Below are 26,298 nucleotides of genomic sequence, written 5' to 3' on the forward strand. Positions count from 1 at the left end.
AAACCAACAGATGGGACATGGATTGCCAAAGATCCAGCTTCATATATGTTATCAGGCCCTATTTTTGAAAACGGCGGATCCAGTTTCATATCTGGTCAGCCATGTACAACACATTGCCGTCTTCTACCTCATTTGATTGCTGGCGTCTGTAGTGCACATGGCGCTCTACTTATCTTCCCCCCCCCCCTCCCGATCCTCTAGAGAACTTATTCCTGTTTATTTTGCGCCATCTTAAAATGGTTCTTTCTCTCTCCCTTCTGACTTTTAAAACGGCGGATCCAGTTTCCATATCTGGTCAGCCATAGACGACATGTCGCTCTCTTCTGCTTCATTTGATCGCTGGCTTCTGTAGTGCACATAGCGCTCTCTTTACGTTCCTTCTTTTTTTATTATTTATCCGATCCTCTGGAGAATTTATTCCTGTTTATTTGGCGCTGTCTTAAAATGCTTCTTTCTCTCTCCCTTCTGTCTCGGAATGACAAGTGTTTATAAATAAATGATAAGGCTCCTGACACCAGGGCTGTGACTCACTGAGACCCATTACCCAGCAGCTGTGAAGGCTGAGCCTTAAGTTAAACTTGGCAAAACCTGGGAAATATCTTGTGAGAACAAAAAAAAAAACTAAAAAAAAAAAAAAAAAAAAAAAAATTCTATGAGCCTTGAGGGAAAACACCTCCCACGCTCTTATTCCAATGCTTTGCTGTGTGTTTTTTTCTCACTGGCATCTGACAGCAATGCGCATGACTCCCTGCTGAAGATGCTCTTGGGATGCGCTGAGCGTCACCGTTGCCTAGCAACTCTCCTTGATCGAACGCAGCTTAGCAACATTGTAGCAGCAGCTCCGCCCTGTGGACCAATCAGCAGGCAGGGAGCGGGCAGCCTTAGATCAGGGAGAAGGAGCTGCGGCTGGTGTGGTATCTAGAGCCGGGGAGACACGTGTGGGTCCGGGGGAGAAGCAATGAGAGGACGGGTCTCCTAGGAGCTGCTTGGAGGTGACTACATTCACAGGTACCGAGCCCAATACTTTTCTAACCACTTACTGTTGCAAAACTACAACTCCCAGCATGCCCTGACAGCCGAAGGCTGTCAGGGCATGCTGGGAGTTGTAGTTTTGCAACAGCTGCAGAGCCACAGGTAGGGGAACACCATGCCCCTTGATGTTCCCTAACTTGTAGCCATGCCCACTACGATATATGTATAATATCCCCCCAATAAGATGTCTTCAGGTTGTATTTATATGTTCACCAACTAAGGGCATGCTGGGAGTTGTAGTTTTGTAACAGCTGCAGAGCCACAGGTAGGGGAACACCATGCCCCTTGCTGTGCCCTAACTTGTAGCCATGCCCACTACGATATATGTATAATATCCCCCAAATAAGATGTCTTCAGGTTGTATTTATATATTCACCAACTAAGGGCATGCTGGGAGTTGTAGTTTTGTAACAGCTGCAGAGCCACAGGTAGGGGAACACCATGCCCCTTGCTGTGCCCTAACTTGTAGCCATGCCCACTATGATATATGTATAGTATCCCCCCCAATAAGCTGTCTTCAGGTTGTATTTATATATTCATCAACTAAGGGCATGCTGGGAGTTGTAGTTTTGCAACAGCTGCAGAGCCACAGGTAGGGGAACACCATGCCCCTTGCTGTGCCCTAACTTGTAGCCATGCCCACTATGATATATGTATAATATCCCCCAAATAAGATGTCTTCAGGTTGTATTTATATATTCACCAACTAAGGGCATGCTGGGAGTTGTAGTTTTGTAACAGCTGCAGAGCCACAGGTAGGGGAACACCATGCCCCTTGCTGTGCCCTAACTTGTAGCCATGCCCACTAGGATATATGTATAGTATCCCCCCCAATAAGATGTCTTCAGGTTATATTTATATATTCACCAACTAAGGGCATGCTGGGAGTTGTAGTTTTGCAACAGCTGCAGATGCACAGGATGGAGTACACCATGCCCCTTGCTGTGCCCTAACTTGTAGCCACATGCCCACTATGATATATGTATAATATCACTCCCCAATAAGATGTCTTCAGGTTGTATTTATATATTCACCAACTCAGAGCATGCTGGGAGTTGTAGTTTTGCAACAGCTGCAGAGCCACAGGATGGGGGACACCATGCCCCTTGCTGTGCCCTAACTTGTAGCCATGCCCGCTATGATATATGTATAATATCCCCCCCAATAAGATGTCTTCAGGTTGTATTTATATATTCATCAACTAAGGGCATGCTGGGAGTTGTAGTGCAACAGCTACAGAGCCACAGGTTGGAGTACACCAAGTCCATTGCTGCCCCCTTACTCGTATTCATGCCCAATATGATTTATGCTCATCTGTATAGGAATAATAGCCCTGAAATAGTTTGTCTTCAGTCCTATTTATCTATTCCCTAACTCATGGCATGCTGGGAATTGTAGTTGTGCAACAGCTGCAGAGCCACAGGTTGGGAAACACCATGCCCCTTGCTGTGCCCTAACTTGTGACCATGCCCACTATGATATATGTATAATATCCCTGCAATAAGATGTCTTCGGGTTGTATTTATCTATTCTCTTTCTTAGGGCATGCTGGGAATTGTAGTTGTGCAACAGCTGCAGAGCCACAGTTTGGGGAACACTAAGTCCATTGCTGCCCCCTTAATTGTAGCCATGCCCAGTATGATTTATGCCCATCTATATAGGAATAATAGCCCTGGAGTAAGTTGTCTTCAAATCTGTTGTCATCTATTCACTAACTCGGGGCATGCTGGGAGTTGTAGTTTTGCAACAGCTGCAGAGCCACAGGTTGAGAAACACAGTGCCCCTTGTTGTGCCCTAACTTGTAGCCATGCCCACTATGATATATGAATAATACCCCCCCCCCATTAAGCTGTCTTCAGGTTGTATTAATTTATTCACTAACTCAGGGCATGCTGGGAGTTGTGGTTGTGCAACAGCTGCAGAGCCACAGGTTAGGGTACACCAAGTCCATTGCTGCCCCCTTACTTGTAGCCATGCCCAATATAATTGATGCCCATCTATATAGGAATAATAGCCCTGAAATAAGTTGTCTTCAGTCTGTTTTTATCTATTCCCTAACCCAGGGCATGCTGGGAATTGTAGTGCTGCAACAGCTGCAGAGCCACAAGTTGGGGAACACCAAGTTGATTGTTGACCCCTAACTTGTAGCAATGCCCAATATAATTGATGCCCATCTATATAGGAATAGTAGCCCCACAATAAGTTGTCTTAAAGCTGTATTCATTTATTCACTAACACAGGGCATGCTGGGAATTGTAGTTTTGCAACAGCTGCAGAGCCACAGGATGGAGAGCAGAAGTCCTTTGCTGTCCCCCTCCTTGTAGCCATGCCCAGTATGATTTATGCCCATCTAGATAGGATTAGTAGCCTCACACTAAGTTGTCTTCAGTCTGTAGTCATCTTTTCACTAACTCAGCTGCTGCAGAACTTCTTGGACGCCTCCATTTATTTATTTGTAACAACAGCTGCTGCAGAACCTCTTGCAGTCCAGGTTCCTGTCTACTTTGGATAGTTCAAGGTTTTATTTGCCAAGACGCGACGGAGCTGCTCATAGAGGCTGAATGTCTTGGACTGGTCGGTGAGCTGGGACTTGCAGGTTTTGCAACAGCTGCAGAGCTACAGGTTGGGGAACACTATTATAAAACCAAGTCTATAAAACCTCAAGCTCACCAATCTATAATGCCCAATGAATAGTTGCCCTGGTTAGAACAACTGATCGTTTACACTCCCTAATGTAGCTGCTGCAGAACCTCTTGCAGCCCACATTCCTGTCTTCTTTGGATAGTTTAAAGGGGTTATCCGGGAAAAAAATTTTTTGTATATATATATATATATATATATATATATATATATATATATCAACTGGCTCCAGAAAGTTAAACAGATTTGTAAATTACTTCTATAAAAAAAAAAAAAAAAAAAAAAAATCTTAATCCTTTCAGTACTTATGAGCTTCTGAAGTTGAGTTGTTCTTTTCTGTATAAGAGCTCTCTGATGACACGTGTCTCGGGAACCGCCCAGTTTAGAAGCAAATCCCCATAGCAAACCTCTTCTAAAGTGGGCGGTTCCCGAGACACGTGTCATCAGAGAGCACTTAGACAGAAAAAAACAACTCAACTTCAGAAGCTCATAAGTACTGAAAGGATTTAAAAAAATTAATAGAAGTAATTTACAAATCTGTTTAGCTTTCTGGAGCCAGTTGATATATATATATATATATATATATATATATATATATATATATATAAAAGTTTTTTCCTGGATCACCCCTTTAAGGTTTTATTTCACAAGACGTTCTTCACCAACTGTGATGTTACGAAACCATGCCCAATATGATATATGCCCATCTAGTTAGGAATAGTAGCCCCACAATAAGTTGTCTTCAGGCTGTATTGATTACTCACTAAAGTACTAAGTCAGCTGCTGCAGAACTTCTTCAATGCCTCCATTTATTCAGGGTCATATGGTAAGCAATTTCACTGAAAATTATTGGAGATATAAAAATAATTGGAGATATACTGATTATAGTGGGAGCTAATATGGACGAGTATTCACAGAAGAAGATTTGTTAGCTCGTTAAAACTTAACTTTTAATTGTAATTACGATAAGATAAATCGTCCTCAAATATATTTTATGAATAAACAGCACACCGTGTAGGTCAGTGGTCTCCAACCTGCAGACCTCCAGATGTTGCAAAACTACAACTCCCAGCATGCCCGGACAGCCAATGGCTGTCCGGGCATGCTGGGAGTTGTAGTTTGGCAACATCTGGAGGTCCGCAGGTTAAAGACCACTGGTGTAGGTAATATGGGAGTCAGAACCCAAACAGATGCTAATGGGCTCTAAACCATCACCCAACACGGCAAAAAACGATCCTACAATACGCAATTTTGTGCCAGTAGACACAATATATAATACTCAATCCCTCAGCTGCTGCAGAACTTCTTCAGTGACTCCATTTATGTATTCACGCCCTGATCTCACCTATTTAGTGTTGCCCTTGCTACAACAGCAGCTGCTGCAGAAGCTCTCAATCTCCTCCATTTATTTATTTACCCCCCCCCCACCAAGCTCACCTATCTATAATGCTCAGAGGATAGTTGCCCTAGTCACAACAACTGATCATTTGCCCTTCTTAAAGGGGTACACCGGTGGAATTTTTTTTAAATGAACTGGTGCAAGAAAGATAAACAGATTTGTAATTTACTTCTATTAAAAAATCTTAATCCTTTCAGTACTTTTTAGCAGCTGTATGCTACAGAGGAAAATCTTTATTTTTTTTATTTTTTTTTTATCTTGTCCACAGTGCTCTCTGCTGACACCTGATGCCTGTATCAGGAACTGTCCAGAGCAGGAGAAAATCCCCATAGCAAACCTATGCTGCTCTGGACAGTTCCTGACACATACAGAGGTGTCAGCAGAAAGCACTGTGGACAACACAAAAAAGAAATTCAAAAAGAAAAAAATTTCTGTAGCATACAGCAGCTAATAAGTACTAAAAGGATTAAGATTTTTTAATAGAAGTAATTTACAAATCTGTTTAACTTTCTGGCACCAGTTCATTTAAAAAAAAAAAAAAGAAAAAAGTTTTCCACCGGAGTACCCCTTTAATGCCGCTGCTGCAGCATCTTTTGCAGTCCAAGTTTTTTTCTACTAGTTTTAGGTTTTATTTTACAAGGTGTTATGTGGTGCTCAAGAAGCTGAATGTCTTAGAAGTGCAGGGCAAGCTGGGAGTTGTAGTTTTGCAAGAGCTGCAGGTTGGGGAACCCCATAATTAACCCAGGTCTATTGCAGTCCACTATGTTGTATCCATGTCCAATATGATTAATACCCATATATATATATATATATATATATATATATATATATATATATATATTAGAGATGAGCGAACTTACAGTAAATTCGATTCGTCACGAACTTCTCGGCTCGGCAGTTGATGACTTATCCTGCATAAATGAGTTCAGCTTTCAGGTGCTCCGGTGGGCTGAAAAAGGTGGATACATTCCTAGGAGAGAGTCTTCTAGGACTGTATCCACCTTTTCCAGCCCACCGGAGCACCTGAAAGCTGAACTCATTTATGCAGGATAAGTCATCAACTGCCGAGCTGAGAAGTTCGTGACGAATCGGATTTACTGTAAGTTTGCACATCTCTAATATATATATAGGAATTGTAGCTCTGCAATAATTTGTGTTCAGGCTGTAGTCATCTATTCACTAGCTCAGCTGCTGCAGAACTTCTTGAACACCTCCATTCATTTATTTACACCCCCATCTCACATATCTATAATGCCCAGGGAATAGTTTCTCATCCTAATGCAGCTGCTGCAGAACCTCTTAAACGCCTCCATGTATTTATTTACACCACCATCTCACATATCTATAATGCCCAGGCATATTTTCTCATCCTAATGCAGCTGCTGCAGAACCTCTTAAACACCTCCATTTATTTATTTACAGCCCCATCTCACATATCTATAATGCCCAGGGAAAGTTTCTCATCCTAATGCAGCTGCTGCAGAACCTCTTGCAGTTCACATTCCTGCCTACTTTGTATAGTTTAAGGCTTTATTTCCCAAGATGTCCTGCAGCAGCTGTGACTGTGCTGCTCATAGAAGCTGAATGTCTTGGAGTGACAGGGCGAGCTGGGACTTGTAGTTTTGCAACAGCTGCAGAGCTAAAGGTTGGGGAACACTATCATAAAACCAAGTAAACTGCTGCCCCCTAACTTGTGGCACTGCCCAATATGATTTATTTCCATCTTTATAGGAATAGAAGGATTGCATTAAGTTGTCTTTAGGCTGTACTTATTCACCAACTCACTGTCAGCTGCTGCAGAACCTCTTGAATCCTTTGATTTATTCAGGATCATATGGACAGCAGGTGGTTCATGCCCTGATCTTACCTATCTATAATGCACAGAGATTTGTTGCCCTAGCTATAACAACTGATCATTTGTCCCTTCTAATGCAGCTGCTGCACAACCTCTTGCAGTCCACGTTTCAGTGTACTATGAATAGTTCCAAGTTTTATTTCCCAAGATGTTCTTCAGCAGCTGTGTTGGTGCTTCTCATTGAAACTAAATGAATGTGCACAGATGGTAGGCTACCGGACCGAGCGTGTTTTCTGTACCAATAAAAAACTACAAGTGACTTATTTGTCTTCTCCATCTATAGGTGTCACCCACAGATATATACAGCCGAAGGCTGTCCAGGCATGCTGGGAGTTGTAGTTTTGCAACAGCTGGAGGCACCCTAGTTGGGAAACACTGACATAGACAGTGATTTACAGCTCCCAGCAGATCTTTCTTACTTTTATATGTAAGGATTTGCTTTATCTATATTAGTTATCTACTTATTTTTCTTTAATTCTCACTTTTTCCTATTTTTGGATGACATTTTGGTGCCTTTAGAACCAATTACCAGGTTTCCATAGAGTTCTGGTTTCAACATACAATGGTTTCAACATACAATGGTCGTCCTGGAACCAATTAATATTGTAACTTGAGGGACTACTGTATATGCACAGGCAGCCGAAACGTTGCTCCTGTTTTTGTATGGAATAAAAGCCACCTGATTTTTTTCACACACTTGGAGTTCTGCGACTATCTTCACTATTTTATATATACATATATATATATATATATATATATATATATATATATATATTTGTATACAGAAACTATTGCACTTTGTTCACTAAGGAGTTAAATTTGTATCAGCGATTTCTTCCGTTCATGGGGACTTTAGCGCTTGGACTATGGGTAGCTTTATCTAAATACAATCATTTGCACAGCTGCTGGTAGATTCAGTTCACACCAGGGTTGCTAAGTTAATGGATTGATAAAAAAAAAACCTTTGCAAACCTTGCCATGTCATAAACTCCTCTATAAATACACACAGCACACTTATACAAGTCCAATGTATGTAATCTGCAATCTGTGACGCTTATATTACGACACACCAGTGCGCTGTAACTGGTATCGATGATACTAAACTACTTGAAAGATAAAAGTTGCTTTATTGTCGTAGTTTAGCTTGGAATTGTTTCAATTAGATGTAAAATAGGAATACAAAAATAAGGTATACATGTAATTATAGTAAAATTTATAGATATTACTTATTTTAACACAGAGTACTTTAGGACCATAGAACCTAGGTCTCCAAACTGTGGCCTCCAGCTGTTGCAAAACTACAACTCCCAGCATGCCTGTAAGACTCACGGCAGTAGGCTGTAGCACTCAGGGTAGTAGTGGATCCATTGGACCTGTGTGGTAGATGACATGGGCCATGCCAGGGAGCGGAGTCTAAGGTGGTGCTGGTTTTCGTGATGGATTTGCTGCGGCAGGCGGCACCCAGGTTGATACCCCTGGCACGACTCAACCACACAGGCATCTGAGGAGATTTGAGGCACAGGAGGGATACGCAACTCGTGGTCTGGATAGCAGAAGGTCAGGGCAGGGGGCCCAGATGTGTATCGGGAGGTCAATAGGCAGGCGGCAGAGGAGCAAGGTCAGGTCACGGAACAATGGGGTGGGGAACACAACAAGGCAAGACTACAAATGCTTTCTCTAGGGCACTAAGGGAGACATAGATCCGGCAGGGGTTAGTGTGAGGTGCTGATACTTATAGGATAGGTGCAAGTGTAGATGATAATTAAGGGATCTCTTGCCCTTTAAATCTTAGAGCTCTGGTGCGCGCCCTAGGAGGCGGGGGTACGCGCCCCGTCTCTGCAAGATGACCGGAGAGACAACAGAGAGCAGAAGTGAGTGACGGGCTAGGATTCGCATATGGGCATGTCCCGCGATGCGAATCTCAGCCCCACCGGCAGAGGAGGACAGAGGAGCGGAGCGCACATGGCCAGCGTGTCTGGCCGGAGCACTGAGTGTAACAATGCCTGGACAGCTGAAAGGTACACTGCTGCTAGGCATCTTATCCCCTATCCAAGGCATAGGGGATAAGAAGTCTGGTCGCGGGGGTCCCGTCGCTGACATCACGACCACTGAGTTACTCATATCCCTTACAATGCCCTATTCACACTATACTTGACCAGAGTAGGAACTGTAGGGGTTGGTAGTAGACTTCATTGGTGCTGTTCTTTATTTATTCTTCAATCAAAATAGCAATAAATTCCCAGAGATGGAGATAACTCGAGGAGATAAACTACATAAGATAATAATAATATTTACACCAAAGTTTTTAGAGCGATAATTTACATCAGGCACGTGTGACCAAGGAGTCATTACCTCCGCTAGTTCACAGGTCTAGCTCATTATTCTCTTGTCACATGGGGACTGTTGCATCACCATTTTCCTATCTGGTTTAATATAGTATCTACAGTTACCTCATTCTTATTCTCAGCAGGTGAGCTTTTAAAGAAATGTTTACTTCGCTATGCAAATGGCTAAGAGGGACCATTGATGATTCCTGCGTGAGTCGTATTGCGGAGTGAACTGTAACTTCAAGGTGGGTGATTTGTTCTATTACTTGTCTGAATGCTGAATGATCTGTGGAGCTTCAGTGTGTGTGTGAGTCGTAATTCATCCTCATAAGTAGCACAAATAGTTATTTCTTTAAATTGTTCTAGCTATATATGGTGCAGGGGTAGCAGTCTGAGGGGGCCTGAAGGTCCTGTGGTGACATTAAATGACCCTATTTTGCACTTAGATCTAGGAACTTGCGTAACTGTCATCAGAAACATCACTTCTCGGCCTTTTGGCTAAGATCAAGTGTAGTATCTGTTCTTATCAGTTTCATACTGGTGGAGAAGTCCCACCGGTGTGGAGCTGGTGGGGATGGGTGCTGCATGGAGGGGGCAGGTGTATCGGGGCTTCCTGGGGCTGGTTATGAGGAATCAGCTCAACGGCTGTCCTGATGTGACCTGTTTCCTCCGGGTCTCGCCATGAGGTTGGGGGGTGTAGAGCCGAGGTACTTCTGTGCCTCGGGGAGTGGTGACCATGAGGTGCCAAAACTCACTGGGTGTTATAACTGCACCATTACTTTTCACCTTTGGCACTCACCCTTGGTATCCCGGCCTTCTGGCTAGGATCAGGGAAACTTTTATAGATCCGGCCGGATGACCGGGCAGTATATCTGCACTCGTCCACTTATTTATTATTTTTTGTTTGTCACTGTGCCACTTTTATGTGTCTGTTTTTGTACACAGGATTTGTCAGGATGTGGTAGCCCTTCTGGGTGTCCCTCCTGGCGGTCTAGGGGAGGTGTGTGCGGCCATTAGGTTCCTCACCTCCCTGCAACCCCTGGGCATCTTGGCTTGGGTCAAGATGGCATCAGTATACGGCTTCTTGGCTGATACCTTGGTGAACGCTTAGGTGGAAGCCATGAGCATTTTCGGCCCCTTAGTAGGTTCGGCGAAAAGGGGCATCGAACCTGGATCCTTGCAGGTGCCTTCTGGCCCGGAGGTGAAGGGTAGGTTTGTTGGGAGGTCTCTCTCCTGTTGGAGAAGGGCTTAGCGATAGACCACATCCTTTGTGCACGTTTTTTTTGTGTGACACGTTTGCACTTTTTCTTGCACTTTGGGTGATAGTGAGCACTTGTGTTAGGATTCGGCAGGCTGGATGTGGATCCTCTGTGTCAGCGAGGGATTGGCGTGGACCGTACCGGTGGACCGGTTCTAAGTTGCTACTGGTATTCACCAGAGCCCGCCGCAAAGCGGGATGGTCTTGCTGCGGCGGTAGCAACCAGGTCGTATCCACCGCTAACGGCTCAACCTCGCTGACTGCTGAGAAGGCGTGGGACAGAAGGACTAGACAGAGGCGAGGTCAGACGTAGCAGAAGGTCAGGGCAGGCGGCAAGTTTCGTAGTCAATGGTAACGGCAGAAGGTCTGGAAACACTGGTAAGGCAATCACAGGAAACGCTTTCACTAGGCACAAGGGCAACAAGATCCGGAAATGCTGGGAAGGGGAAGTGAGGTTATAAAGGTGTGGAGCAGGTGGGAGCTAATTACACTGATTGGGCCAGGCACCAATTAGTGGTGCACTGGCCCTTTAAATCTTAGAGAGCTGGCGCGCGCGTGCCCTAGAGAACGGAGCCGCGCGCGCCAGGACGTGACAGCCGGGGACCGGGACAGGTAAGTGGATTGGGATGCGATCCGCGAGCGGGCGCGTCCCGCTATGCGAATCGCATCCCCGTCGGCAGTGTCAGTGCAGTGCTCCCGGTCAGCGGGTCTGACCGGGGCGCTGCTGAGAGGAGAACGCCGCGAGCGCTCCGGGGAGGAGCAGGGACCCGGAGCGCTCTGCGTAACAATGTTGAACATGTCGATCAGACATGCCAAAAGTTGCGGATTGATCGCAGCCGGTAAAGCGGGCCACATTGTGCTCTGCTCCCTGGCCGTACATTTCTCAGAATGGACTTTTCTAAAGCAATTCCATACAGTTTTGGTTGCATGCAGAGTTTTTTTTACTTGAAAGGTCGGATGAAACGTTATCCATTGGTCCTATGGAGTGCTATAGAGGATGTCAGGTCCAAAGTATTCATCTTACATCCGGCATTTTCATTCGTCATAGCTCAGTAAACATATGTGAACCAGCAAACAATAAAGAGCGTACGTGCACTCACCGCTTCAAAGGTATCTGCACGTCCGGGATCACGGGATCTTGCTAGAAGACACTGTGGAGCGCACAGAGGCAACACCGGCTGGCGTTGCCTCTGAGCGCTCCACAGCGTCTTCTAGCAAGATCCCGGACTCCCGGGTGCGCAGATACCTTTGTAGCGGTGAGTGCACGTACGCTCTTTATTGTTTGCAATTTTTATGATACTTCACCTAGTACATGCACCCCGGATTTCTGTTCTCGGAATATGTTTGAGACCCCTGCTCCCGGTGCTAGCTAGTTACTGTATATAGTGTGCCCTCCCCGGTTTCTTTTTCTCATATCCTGTTTTATATGTGAACAAGCTCCTACATCTCAATATTGCTATAACAGAGAAATCCAATTATTTAACAGGTTATGATAATTTTAATATTAACCAGAATGTCCCTTGTAGGTTATGAGTGTTCACTACCCGTTTTTATACTTTCTAAATGCAATGTCATGCATACAGTCATGGCTGTAAATGTTGGCACCCCTGACATTTTTCAAGAAAATGAAGTGTTTCTCACAGAAAAGGATTGCAGGAACACGTTTTACTATACACATGTTTATTCCCTTTGTGTGTATTGGAACTAAACCAAAAAAGGCAAATTGGACATAATGTCACTCCAAACTCCAGAAATGGTCTGGACAAAATTATTGGCACCCTTTCAAAATTGTGGAAAAATAAGATTGTTTCGACCATGTGATGCTCCTTTAAACTCACCTGGGGAGAGAAGTTCACCTAGTCTTTGCATTGTGTGTCTGTGTGTGCCACACTGAGCATGGACAACAGAAAGAGGATAAGAGAACTGTCTGAGGACTTGAGAACCAAAATTGTGGAAAAATATCAACATTCTCAAGGTTACAAGTCCATCTCTAGAGATCTAGATTTGCCTTTGTCCACAGTGCGCAACATTATCAAGAAGTTTACAACCCATGGCACTGTAGCTAATCTCTCTGGGCGTGGACGGAAGAGAAAAATTTACGAAAGTTGTCAACGCAGGATAGTCTGGATGTGGATAAGCAGCCCCTAACAAGTTCCTTAGATATTCAAGCTGTCCTGCAGGCTCAGGGAGCATCAGTTTCAGCGCGATCTATATGTCGGCATTTAAATGAAATGAAACACTATGGCAGGAGACCCAGGAGGACCCCACTGCTGACACAGACATAAAAAAGCAAGACTACATTTTGCCATAATGAACCTGAGTAAGCCAAAATCCTTCTGTAAAAACGTCTTGTGGACAGATGAGACCAAGATAGAGCTTTTTGGTAAAGCACATGAGGCCTACAAAGAAAAGAACACCTACAGTGAAATTTGGTGGAGGTTCAATGATGTTTTGGGGTTGTTTTGCTGCCTCTGGCACTGGGTGCCTTGAATGTGTACAAGGTATCATGAAATCTGAGGATTACCAACGGATTTTGGTCGCACTGTACAGCCCAGTGTCAGAAAGCTAGGTTTACATCCTAGATCTTGGGTCTTCCAGCAGGACAATGACCCCAAACATATGTCAAAAAGCACCCAGAAATGGATGGCAACAAAGTACTGGAAAGTTCTGAAGTGGCAGCAATGAGTCCAGATCTAAATCCCATTGAACACCTGTGGAGAGATCTTAAAATTGCTGTTGGGAAAAGGCGCATTCCAATAAGAGAGACCTGGAGCAGTTTGCAAAGGAAGAGTGGTCCAACATGCCGGCTGAGAGGTGTAAGAAGCTTATTGATGGTTATAGGAAGTGACTGATTTCAGTTATTTTTTCCAAAGGGTGTGCCACCAAATATTAAGTTAAAAGGGTTATCCAGGAAAACATTTTTTTTATATATCAACTGGCTCCAGAAAGTTAAACAGATTTGTAAATTACTTCTATTAAAAAATCTTAATTGTTTCAGTATTTATGAGCTCCTGAAGTTGAGTTGTTCTTTTCTGTCTAAGTGCTCCCTGATGACACCTGTCTCAGGAACTGTCCAGAGTAGAAGCAAATCCCCATAGGAAACCTCTTCTACTCTGTGCAGTTCCCGAGACAAGCAGAGATGTCAGCAGAGAGCACTGTTGCCAGACAGAAAAGAACAACTTCAGCAGCTGATAATTATTGGAAGGATTAAGATTTTTTTAATAGAAGTAATTTACAAATCTGTTGATATCCTGGAATACCCCTTTAAGGGTGCCAATAATTTTGTCCAGCCCATTTTTGGAGTTTGGTGTGACATTATGTCCAATTAGCTTTTTTTCCTCCCTTTTTTGGTTTAGTTTCAATAAACACAAAGGGAATAAACATGTGTATAGCAAAACATGTGTTACTGCAATGCTTTTCTGTGAGAAATACTTCATTTATGGCCATGACTCAGTATCAAATTCTGGTGGTATATAAAGAATCTTCCATCTATTGCGATAAATCAGATTCTCAGCTATTTCCACTCATTCAGATGGGACAGTCCAACAAATGTATGCAACAATTCTTTAACATATGAATATACATTAAGTCTCTTAAGGCATTGGCCCCAGTAGTTTCACTTCACGCTAGATTGTCCTGCTTCTATAAAAAATCCCCAAATTTCCTATAAACCTCACAACATACATTGAAATCAAGCCAATTCGATGTTATCGTAAAAAAAATGGGAACCAAGCAATATGTAAATCAAAAGAGGAAAAGGATGTGGGTTAAAAAGAGGAAATAATCATGTAAAGATGGACACTTGATAGGTGTGAGGCAATGTATTTTGCTGCCATCACATTATGTATTGTAAAGTTAAAGTTATTGTAAAATACTCGGTAAAGTGAAGAATTCATCAAAATAACTTTTTGACATTGTAATCTGCACCAAGAATAGATTCAGTTTTGAAGCTTGAATACTTAAAGGGTTACTCTGCTACCCAGCATCTAGAACATTGAGTTCCGAATGCTGTGTGCGGGCTTTTGTGTTCACGCCCGCCCACTCGATACACCAGGCCCCGTCATGTGACCTCACATCCCGCCCCTCAATACAAGTTTATGGGAGGGGGCGCGACGGCCATCACGCCCCCTCCCATAAACTTGTATTGAGGGGCGGGACGTGACATGACGGGGGCGGGCATGAACACGGACGCCCACACACAGCGCTCGGAACTCAATGTTACGGACGCTGGGGAGCGGAGTAACCCTTTAAATGGGTAGTCCGCTGAAAAACTTTTTTTTTTTTTAAATCAACTGGTGCCAGAAAGTTAAACAGATTTGTAAATTACTTCTATTTAAAAATCAGAATCCTTCCAGTACTTATAAGCTGCTGTATACTCCACAGGAAGTTCTTTTCTTTTTTAATTTCCTTTCTGTCTGACCACAGTGCTCTCTGCTGACACCTTTGTCCATGTCAGGAACTGTCCAGAGCAGGAGAGGTTTGCTATGGGGATTTGCTCCTACTCTGGACAGTTCCTGACATGAACAGAGGTGTCAGCAGAGAGCACTGTGGTCAGACAGAAAGGAAATTCAAAAAGAAAAGCACTTCCTCTGTAGTATACAGCAGCTGATAAGTACTGGAAGGATTAAGAAGGAAGTAATTTACAAAGCTGTTTAACTTTCTGGCACCAGTTGATTTAAACAAAAAGTACCCCTTTAAGTCTTACCTAGGTCTGGATGATTTTATAAATACATTTGATGATATCGCCCCCCTTTTGACAGACACGATTATGATTTCTGGTGATATCGAATTGTCAATTCAATGTAAGCCCTGCTTTTTGGGGAAGAAAAAGTATATGGGGCGCTGTGATGACTAGGGAGAGGGAATGATACATGGCGGCCATGATAAAGCTGAGGAATAAAGTACATGCGGGGCTGTGATTACTGGGTGGGGGTGGTACATAGAGGGGCTGTGATGACTAAGTGGAGGGAATGGGGTACATGGGGGCTGTGATGTCTACGGGGAGAAAATGGTACATGGGGCTGTGCTGACTAGGGTGAGAAAATGGTACATGGGGCTGTGATGACTAGGGAGAGGGAATGGTACATGGCGGCCGTGATAAAACTGAGGAATAAAGTACATGCGGGGCTGTGATTACTGGGTGGGGGTGGTACATAGAGGGGCTGTGATGACTAAGTGGAGGGAATGGTACATGGGGGCTGTGATGTCTAGGGGGAGAAAATGGTACATGGGGCTGTGATGACTAGGGTGAGAAAATGGTACATGGGGCTGTGATGACTAGGGTGAGAAAATGGTACATGGGGCTGTGATGACTAGGGGATGGTACAAGGGTGGGGGGATGTGATAAGACTGAGAAAGAGATTACATGGAGGTCTGTCACGACTAGTGGGAGAGAATTGTACATGGGGTCCGTGATAAGACTGGGGAAGAGAGTACATGGGGGCTGTGATGACTAGGGGGGGGGGATAGTACATGGGGGGCTGTGATAACTAGGGGGAGGGAATTGTACATGGGGGCCATGATAAGACAAGGGAAGAGAGTACATGGGGGCTTTGATGACTAGGGAGGGGAATGGTACATGGGGGGCTGCTATGACTAGGGAGAGGGAATGGTACATGGGGGGCAGGGCCTGTGCAAGGATTTTTGTATACACAGGCGAAAGTACATTTTGGTGACCCCCCCCCCCCCTCCCATCACCGACATAGCGTGGGTTGGAAGCCCCTGGGGCAAGGCAGAATATTGTGTCCGCGGCCGAGAATGACGGTGCATACAGTGTACATACATCACTGCTCACCAGGGACGCACACAACATATTGTAACAAAGGATCACACCAGGGCAACATATTACTATTTCATACTAAAAGTGCCACAAGTTAAGATCAGTTGGGGTCTCAGTGTGCATTGCTCCTTGTTGTGGTGCTTTGTCCGACTGATTACTGGAGACAGGCTCCATTACAGTCCAAGGTGCCCATTTTTGCATTGAGCATTGAACAAGTGGGTGAAGCACAATGCAGTATGCTTCACCTGGCTATAGCTAGTGATCAGTGGAGGTCACAGCACGATTGATCTTAATGTTTGACCTGTCTGTTTAACATGTCAAAAGTTAATTTAAATGACAGTAATGCTTTAAGCATGGCTGGGAAATATTGGCCCATAAGAAGACACAGTTATTCTTACTGGCCCCCCCCTTTAATAGGACAGAACAGATCTCAATACCTAGGAATAATTTCAGCAACATTTTGTCATTAATAACAACGTGTCTTCTATATCTTTATATTTTCCACAATGTCATTTGGATAGCTTGAAACGGGACACATCGGATGTGTCTATGTGCATTTCATTTGCAGGGATTGTATATATGTTAAAGGGGTTATCCACCATAAGGTAATTTTAGTATGTACCTGGCAGACAGTAATGGACATGCTTAGGAAGGATCTGCGCTTGTCTTGGGGCTAAATGGCTATGTTGTGAGATTACCATAACACCGTGGCTAGCTTTTTGTGAACTTGTATTTCCTGTTTTGACTTTTCTTTTTTTGCCTACAAATCCCATAATTCCATTTTCCTCCCTCCCACACATCAGCCACCCCACTCATTGAAACATAAATGAGCTGCATCCATTCAAAAGACCTGTAGTTTTCAATCAGGGTACCTCCAACTGTTGCATTAGTTTCAGATTGATCTCTCTCCCACCAAGCGATCGCTCCACCCATTAAAGTAGACAGGCTCCCTGTCATCAGCTGACTAGTGAGGTCAGAACTCGGCCGCATTGCAACCTGGGAAAAATCTGAGACAACAGTCATTTTGTATGCTGTTAAAAATAAATATTGGAGTGAAAATCACAGAAGAATTGTGAGAAAACCGTCACACACAGGTACAGACACTATATTATGAACTACACTAACTTTACAGCCCGTCAAATAAAAAAAAATCCTGGAATACTCCTTTTTAGGGGTACTCCACTGGCCAGCGTTGGGAAGTAAATGTTCTGAATGCTGTTTTCGTGCTGCGAGTGTCGACTACGCCCCTTCGTGATATCACAGCCACGTCCCCCAATGCAAGTCTATGGGAGGGGGCGTGACGTCCGTCATGCCCCCTCCCATAGACTTGCATTGGGGGACGTGGCTGTGACATCACGAGGGGGCGTGGTCGACCCTCACAGCACGAAAACAGCATTAGGAACATTTACTTCCCCATGCTGGCCAGTGGAGTACCCCTTTAACCTGAATTTCCCTATTCCCAAAGACTTCTCTAGTGCTGCACCTGTACCCTGAAGTGGATGCATTGATTCTCCCAGTGAGACTATTCCCTGTATTTCTCTGTCTCTGTAAACACATAGGAGGGTTCTTCCCTAAATACACTGGTCTTTGCTCTCGGGTTCAGTAACAACTCTGCCTCTTCTATCTGTTTATATAAAAGGAAAAACTAGCTTTCCTTCCATGCAAGGTAAAAGCTACAGCAAAAATGACTGTGTTGCTGGTTGTACAATAGTCCTTCAAAACCTAGTAAAAACAAACAATTCAGTGCAGGATCTCCCTAGTCAAACCATCAGAACAGAAATCTTCTTCAAATCATACTGTGTTATTTGTGCATTAATAATGTGATAGGTCTACGAGAAAACTCATGTGAACCCCCCCGCCAACCCAAAGCACTATAAATAGTCACTGATAGAGCGCCATAAAACAGATGGTCTTGTGGGCCGTTTACACTGTGCATAATGCCATGATTTGCCTCCATACTGAAACATGGCTTCTTAACCTATTCTTGACCAGGAGCCAAAAAAAAAATTATTTCAGGCATTCAGGCATTCTGTGCAGGATCAGTTTTACTATCAGTCCTGTTCCCAATAGTATCTATGTATTTCTTGTATTTTTGTGTCATGTGATACTAATATTGCCATTTGGGATTTTTTTTTTTTTTTTTACATCGATAGGTAATATAGTGCCTAGAGAATGCCATTATACCCCTTACACAAGCTGAGCAACCCCCATCCATATGATCTATGGGGGAGATTTATAAAGCTATTTAAAAAAAAAAATTTGGGCTTACATTTGGCGCATAAAATGCTGCATGTGCGCCTAAGCACTTTTATGTGTGACTTGTCTGTTGTTTGCAAGTGTAAGGCAAATTGTGCAAAGTCATTTTTTTAAGTCATTTACATTTTTTGCAGTGTTAACCTATTTATAAACTGCAAATGTCGCACAAAAAGTCGCAAACCCCTCCAAAAAGTCGCAAACCTAAACAAAGGTCAGACCCGGCTCACAAAACTGCAAAGCACCTTTAAAAAAGGATGATTCATACAAAATGGTGTTCTGAATTGATTTATTGTTTTTTTTGCTTACATTTTTTGCTTAAATTTATAAAGGATGTCCAACGTTTTTATAAATTTGGAAACTTGGAAAAACCAAAGCAAAAAAATAAATAAAATAAATAATAATAATAAAAAATTATATATATATATATATATATATATATATATATATATATTTATTGACTAAAGAATAACCAAAGACAACCTTTATAAATCCACCCCTATATTCTTTCAGTTTAGACATTTTTTTTGAGTTCTTGACTTTTGTAGGTTCTTTCTGTGGGCTAGTGAGGGCCTCTAGTGGTAGTAATAGAGAACTGCAGCAAATCATTGATTTCTGATGTTGCTATAAAATGCCATCAATGAGTGATTGGTAAGGGTCTGACGGCTGGGACACTCACAAGAACTATGCACTTTTTAAAACACCTGTCACCAGCTGAATGGGGCATTAATTTAAAGCGTACCTGTCATAGCACAGGAAAAAATTATGGTTATATATGTTACTCACTTGGTCATGCAGATTCTTTTCATGTCTTTTTAATGTGTCTAGCTTCTGTATTTGTCTCACAAATCCCTCTGTTCTGAGGGTCACTCATTGTGACATCCACTGCTCAGGAAGGGGCGTGTCCAAGGCAAGCACTGAGCCCGCCCTCACTTACTATGCATTCACTTCCTCCCTGAGTCTGCTGTGCTGGGTCTCTTTAGCCAATCACTGCACACTGCTCTGTAACCCCTCCTCTCTGTTTCCATGCTGCATTCTGATAGTCAGGACAGGAGTGAGCACAGAGGAGTCCTAGTCCCCCCCTCACTTACTAGACTTTGTCCCTGACAAAGATGATGCTGCAGTTAGGACAGGATTATGTTCTGGGTAGTAGGGGGACCCCTAGTGATCTTTTTTTTATAAGCCATGAATTCTATAAAAAGAAGATAACATTTTCTTATGCTGAGATGTACTGTACAACATCTACAGTTTTTGATTCTGACAGCGTCCACTTAAAAGAATTGTCCATTTTGGTTTCTTTAATTCCTATCTTCTTCCATTCTTCTTTTTGTTAATATAACCTGTTGTAGCTACTAGCTCCATGAAAGAGACATAGCCAATGCCCAGGACAGAGATACCATGGATCCCTCTGTCCTAGGAGGTAGAACCTGGCACAACAGAGAGGATCCTGATCTGAGCTATGAGCCCCCTCTATACTCTGTACATTACTGATCAGTCTAAAATCTTATACCCTTCATCATGGAGTGAGTGCATGGTGCGCAAAGACAGAGAGGTTTTACTACTTTTATTAAAGAGTAGACTTTGTAGGTTGACCGTGTTTTACTTCTCTACGACAGGCACATCTCTAGAAAGACAAATTCATTTCAACAACGTCGAAAGTAGCCTACTTTAAGAGGAAATATGCAGAAGAAGAAAATTTACATCAAGGTTACCAGGGGTGTTTTCCAAAAGTAAGTTCCCCTAGACATACATATTTCATATCCATCTAAAAGTTTATATATACCCATGTTTATGTGTCACGATGCCGGCTGGCAGGTGGTGGATCCTCTGTGCCAGAGAGGGATTGGCGTGGACCGTGCTAGAGGATCGGTTCTAAGTCACTACTGGTTTTCACCAGAGCCCGCCGCAAAGCGGGATGGTCTTGCTGCGGCGGTAGTGACCAGGTCGTATCCCCTAGCAACGGCTCAACCTCTCTGGCTGCTGAAGATAGGCGCGGTACAAGGGAGTAGACAGAAGCAAGGTCGGACGTAGCAGAAGGTCGGGGCAGGCAGCAAGGATCGTAGTCAGGGGCAACGGCAGAAGGTCTGGAATCACAGGCAAGGAACACACAAGGAACGCTTTCACTGGCACTAGGGCAACAAGATCCGGCGAGGGAGTGAAGGGGAAGTGAGGTGATATAGGGAAGTGCACAGGTGTAAACACTAATTGGAACCACTGCACCAATCAGCGGTGCAGTGGCCCTTTAAATCGCAAAGACCCGGCGCGCGCGCGCCCTAGGGAGCGGGGCCGCGCGCGCCGGGACAGAACTGACGGGGAGCGAGTAAGGTACGGGAGCCGGGGTGCGCATCGCGAGCGGGCGCTACCCGCATCGCGAATCGCATCCCGGCCGGAGGTGGTAACGCAGCGCCCCGGGTCCGTGGAACCGACCGGGGCGCTGCAGTGAGGGAAGTGTAGCGAGCGCTCCGGGGAGGAGCGGGGACCCGGAGCGCTCGGCGTAACAGTACCCCCCCCCTTGGGTCTCCCCCTCTTCTTGGGGCCTGAGAACCTGAGGATCAGACTTTTGTCCAGGATATTGTCCTCAGGTTCCCAGGACCTCTCTTCTGGACCACAACCCTCCCAATCCACTAAAAAAAAAGTTCTTCCCCTGACCTTTTTAGAGGCCAAAATCTCTTTGACAGAGAAGATGTCCGAGGAGCCGGAAACAGGAGTGGGAGGAACAGATTTAGGAGAAAAACGGTTGAGGATGAGAGGTTTAAGAAGAGAGACGTGAAAGGCATTAGGGATACGAAGAGAAGGAGGAAGAAGAAGTTTGTAAGAGACAGGATTAATTTGACACAAAACTTTAAAAGGACCAAGATAGCGTGGTCCCAACTTATAGCTCGGGACACGGAAACGGACATATTTAGCGGAGAGCCATACCTTGTCTCCAGGGGAAAAAATGGGAGGAGCTCTTCTTTTCTTATCTGCGAATCTCTTCATGCGAGAAGAAGCCTGTAAGAGAGAATTTTGGGTCTCTTTCCATATGGTGGAAAGATCACGAGAAATTTCATCCACAGCGGGCAGACCAGAGGGCAAGGGGGTAGGGAGGGGGGGAAGAGGGTGACGGCCGTACACCACGAAAAACGGAGATTTGGAGGAAGATTCAGAGATTCTGAAATTATACGAGAATTCGGCCCAAGGTAGAAGATCTGCCCAGTCATCCTGGCGGGAGGAAACAAAATGTCGTAAATAGTCACCCAAGATCTGGTTAATTCTCTCTACTTGTCCATTGGATTGAGGATGGTATGCAGAAGAAAAATTTAATTTAATCTTGAGTTGTTTACAGAGAGCCCTCCAGAATTTAGACACAAATTGGACGCCTCTATCCGAGACGATCTGTGTAGGCAACCCGTGAAGACGAAAAATGTGTACAAAAAATTGTTTAGCCAACTGAGGCGCTGAAGGAAGACCAGGAAGAGGGATGAAATGTGCCATTTTGGAGAATCGATCAACGACCACCCAAATAACAGTGTTGCCATGGGATGGGGGTAAGTCAGTAATAAAATCCATACCAATCAGAGACCAAGGTTGTTCGGGGACAGGTAGAGGATGAAGAAAACCAGCGGGCTTCTGGCGAGGAGTCTTATCCCGGGCACAGATAGTGCAGGCTCGCACAAAGTCCACCACATCAGTCTCTAGAGTCGGCCACCAATAGAAGCGAGAGATGAGTTGCACAGATTTCTTGATGCCCGCATGACCTGCGAGATGGGAGGAGTGACCCCATTTGAGGATCCCAAGGCGTTGGCGTGGAGAAACAAAGGTCTTTCCTGGAGGAGTTTGCCTGATGGAGGCTGGAGAAGTGGAAATCAGGCAGTCAGGAGGAATGATGTGTTGAGGAGAGAGTTCAATTTCAGAGGCATCTGAGGAACGAGAGAGAGCATCGGCCCTAATGTTCTTATCAGCAGGCCGAAAGTGAATTTCAAAATTAAATCGGGCAAAGAACAGAGACCACCTGGCCTGACGAGGATTCAGCCGTTGGGCAGACTGGAGGTAGGAGAGGTTCTTGTGATCGGTGTAAATAATAACTGGAAATCTTGATCCCTCCAGCAGATGCCTCCATTCCTCAAGTGCTAATTTAATGGCTAGAAGCTCTCGATCCCCGATGGAGTAGTTCCTCTCCGCCGGAGAGAAGGTCCTGGAAAAAAAACCACAAGTAACAGCATGCCCGGAAGAGTTTTTTTGTAGAAGGACAGCTCCAGCTCCCACTGAGGAGGCATCAACCTCCAATAGGAAGGGTTTAGATGGGTCAGGTCTGGAGAGCACGGGAGCCGAAGAAAAGGCAGACTTGAGTCGTTTAAAGGCGTCTTCCGCTTGAGGAGGCCAAGACTTGGGATCGGCATTTTTTTTTGTTAAAGCCACAATAGGAGCCACAATGGTAGAAAAATGTGGAATAAATTGCCTGTAATAATTGGCGAACCCCAAAAAACGTTGGATGGCACGGAGTCCGGAGGGGCGTGGCCAATCTAAGACGGCAGAGAGTTTATCTGGGTCCATTTGTAGTCCCTGGCCAGAGACCAAGTATCCTAGAAAAGGAAGAGATTGGCATTCAAACAGACATTTCTCTATTTTGGCATAGAGTTGATTATCACGAAGTCTCTGAAGAACCATACGGACATGCTGGCGGTGTTCTTCAAGATTGGCAGAAAAAATCAGGATATCGTCCAGATATACAACAACACAGGAGTATAGGAGATCACGAAAAATTTCATTAACAAAGTCTTGGAAGACGGCAGGGGCGTTGCATAGACCAAAGGGCATGACCAGATACTCAAAGTGTCCATCTCTGGTGTTAAATGCCGTTTTCCATTCATCCCCCTCTCTGATGCGGATGAGATTATAAGCACCTCTTAAGTCCAGTTTGGTAAAAATATGGGCACCTTGGAGACGATCAAAGAGTTCAGAGATGAGGGGTAGGGGGTAGCGGTTCTTAACCGTGATTTTATTAAGACCGCGGTAGTCAATGCAAGGACGTAGAGAGCCATCTTTTTTGGACACAAAGAAAAATCCGGCTCCGGCAGGAGAGGAGGATTTACGGATAAAGCCCTTTTTTAAATTTTCTTGGACGTATTCAGACATGGCAAGAGTCTCTGGGACGGACAGAGGATAGATTCTGCCCCGGGGTGGAGTAGTGCCCGGGAGGAGGTCAATGGGACAATCATAAGGCCTGTGAGGAGGTAGAGTCTCAGCTTGTTTTTTGCAAAAAACGTCCGCAAAGTCCATATAGGCCTTAGGGAGACCGGTTACATGAGGAAGCACAGGGACACGGCAAGGTTTACTGGGAACCGGTTTTAAGCAGTCCTTGGAACAAGAGGGCCCCCAACTCTTGATCTCCCCAGTGGACCAATCCAGGATTGGGGAATGGAGCTGAAGCCAGGGAAGTCCAAGAAGGATTTCAGAAGTGCAATTGGGGAGGACCAACAGTTCAATCCTCTCGTGATGAGATCCGATGCACATTAGAAGGGGCTCCGTGCGGAAACGTATAGTACAGTCCAATCTTTCATTGTTTACACAATTGATGTAGAGGGGTCTGGCGAGACTGGTCACCGGGATGTTGAACCTGTTGACGAGAGAGGCTAAGATAAAATTTCCTGCAGATCCAGAGTCCAAGAAGGCCACAGCAGAGAAGGAGAAGGCAGAGGCAGACATCCGCACAGGTACAGTAAGACGTGGAGAAGCAGAGTAGACATCAAGGACTGTCTCACTTTTGTGCGGAGTCAGCGGACGTCTTTCCAGGCGGGGAGGACGGATAGGACAATCCTTCAGGAAGTGTTCGGTACTAGCACAGTACAGGCAGAGATTCTCCATGCGGCGTCGTGTCCTCTCTTGGGGTGTCAGGCGAGACCGGTCGACCTGCATAGCCTCCACGGCGGGAGGCACAGGAACAGATTGCAGGGGACCAGAGGAGAGAGGAGCCGGGGAGAAGAAACGCCTCGTGCGAACAGAGTCCATATCCTGGCGGAGCTCCTGACGCCGTTCGGAAAAACGCATGTCAATGCGAGTGGCAAGATGGATGAGTTCATGTAGGTTAGCAGGGATTTCTCGTGCGGCCAGAACATCTTTAATGTTGCTGGATAGGCCTTTTTTAAAGGTCGCGCAGAGTGCCTCATTATTCCAGGATAATTCTGAAGCAAGGGTACGGAACTGTACGGCATACTCGCCAACGGAAGAATTACCCTGGACCAGGTTCAACAGGGCAGTCTCAGCAGAAGAGGCTCGGGCAGGTTCCTCAAAGACACTTCGAATTTCCGAGAAGAAGGAGTGTACAGAGGCAGTGACGGGGTCATTGCGGTCCCAGAGCGGTGTGGCCCAAGCCAGGGCTTTTCCAGACAGCAGGCTGACTACGAAAGCCACCTTAGACCTTTCAGTGGGGAACTGGTCCGACATCATCTCCAAGTGTAATGAACATTGGGAAAGAAAGCCACGGCAAAACTTAGAGTCCCCATCAAATTTATCCGGCAAGGATAGTCGTATTCCAGAAGCGGCCACTCGCTGCGGAGGAGGTACAGGAGCTGGCGGAGGAGATGATTGCTGGAGCTGTGGTAGTAACTGTTGTAGCATAACAGTCAGTTGAGACAGCTGTTGGCCTTGTTGCGCAATCTGTTGTGACTGCTGGGCGACCACCGTGGTGAGGTCAGCGACAACTGGCAGAGGAACTTCAGCGGGATCCATGGCCGGATCTACTGTCACGATGCCGGCTGGCAGGTGGTGGATCCTCTGTGCCAGAGAGGGATTGGCGTGGACCGTGCTAGAGGATCGGTTCTAAGTCACTACTGGTTTTCACCAGAGCCCGCCGCAAAGCGGGATGGTCTTGCTGCGGCGGTAGTGACCAGGTCGTATCCCCTAGCAACGGCTCAACCTCTCTGGCTGCTGAAGATAGGCGCGGTACAAGGGAGTAGACAGAAGCAAGGTCGGACGTAGCAGAAGGTCGGGGCAGGCAGCAAGGATCGTAGTCAGGGGCAACGGCAGAAGGTCTGGAATCACAGGCAAGGAACACACAAGGAACGCTTTCACTGGCACTAGGGCAACAAGATCCGGCGAGGGAGTGAAGGGGAAGTGAGGTGATATAGGGAAGTGCACAGGTGTAAACACTAATTGGAACCACTGCACCAATCAGCGGTGCAGTGGCCCTTTAAATCGCAAAGACCCGGCGCGCGCGCGCCCTAGGGAGCGGGGCCGCGCGCGCCGGGACAGAACTGACGGGGAGCGAGTAAGGTACGGGAGCCGGGGTGCGCATCGCGAGCGGGCGCTACCCGCATCGCGAATCGCATCCCGGCCGGAGGTGGTAACGCAGCGCCCCGGGTCCGTGGAACCGACCGGGGCGCTGCAGTGAGGGAAGTGTAGCGAGCGCTCCGGGGAGGAGCGGGGACCCGGAGCGCTCGGCGTAACATTATGCAATGCAGAGATGGCTGCTATTTTTTCTGGTACGTTTGCACAGAACTAAGAACTAAGATATTTCTGTCACCTGGAATGTGGCGTGGCATGATCTGTCCAGGCCTCAATGTTAAAGGGGTTCTCCACTGGCCAGTGTTCAGAACTAAATGTTCTGAATGCTGTTTTCGCGCTGCGGGGGTCGGCTATGACTGTTAATTACATGCCAAAACATATGTGGAAGCTTTTTGACCATTCATTCTTCACTGGGAATTTTAGTAAGAAGAATATGCAAAGTATCTCTCTTTCAGAAGCTTGCTCACTGGTTAGACACATTTTTAGTTCAGC

The 26,298-nt window shown here is 45.3% G+C and overlaps 1 protein-coding gene and 1 pseudogene across 4 annotated transcripts in view; both read left to right on the top strand.

The window, feature by feature from the left end:
• Positions 1 to 765: 765 nt before the first annotated feature.
• LOC130295308 (uncharacterized) overlaps positions 766 to 26,298 on the top strand; it is a 34,168-nt gene continuing 8,635 nt past the window's right edge. The window contains exons 1-3 of one of the 4 annotated variants that reach the window (XM_056545942.1): positions 766 to 1,008; positions 9,394 to 9,498; positions 20,160 to 20,273. The gene's annotated coding sequence lies outside the window, so the exon portion shown is untranslated. The remainder of the gene's footprint in view (positions 1,009 to 9,393; positions 9,499 to 20,159; positions 20,274 to 26,298) is intronic. The other 3 variants (XM_056545940.1, XM_056545943.1, XM_056545941.1) reach the window with 3 other exon arrangements.
• On the top strand, positions 9,732 to 9,823 carry LOC130296024 (U2 spliceosomal RNA; annotated as a pseudogene).

The sequence above is a fragment of the Hyla sarda genome, chromosome 11 (assembly GCF_029499605.1).
Source record: "Hyla sarda isolate aHylSar1 chromosome 11, aHylSar1.hap1, whole genome shotgun sequence".
NCBI classification, from domain to species: Eukaryota; Metazoa; Chordata; class Amphibia; order Anura; family Hylidae; genus Hyla; species Hyla sarda.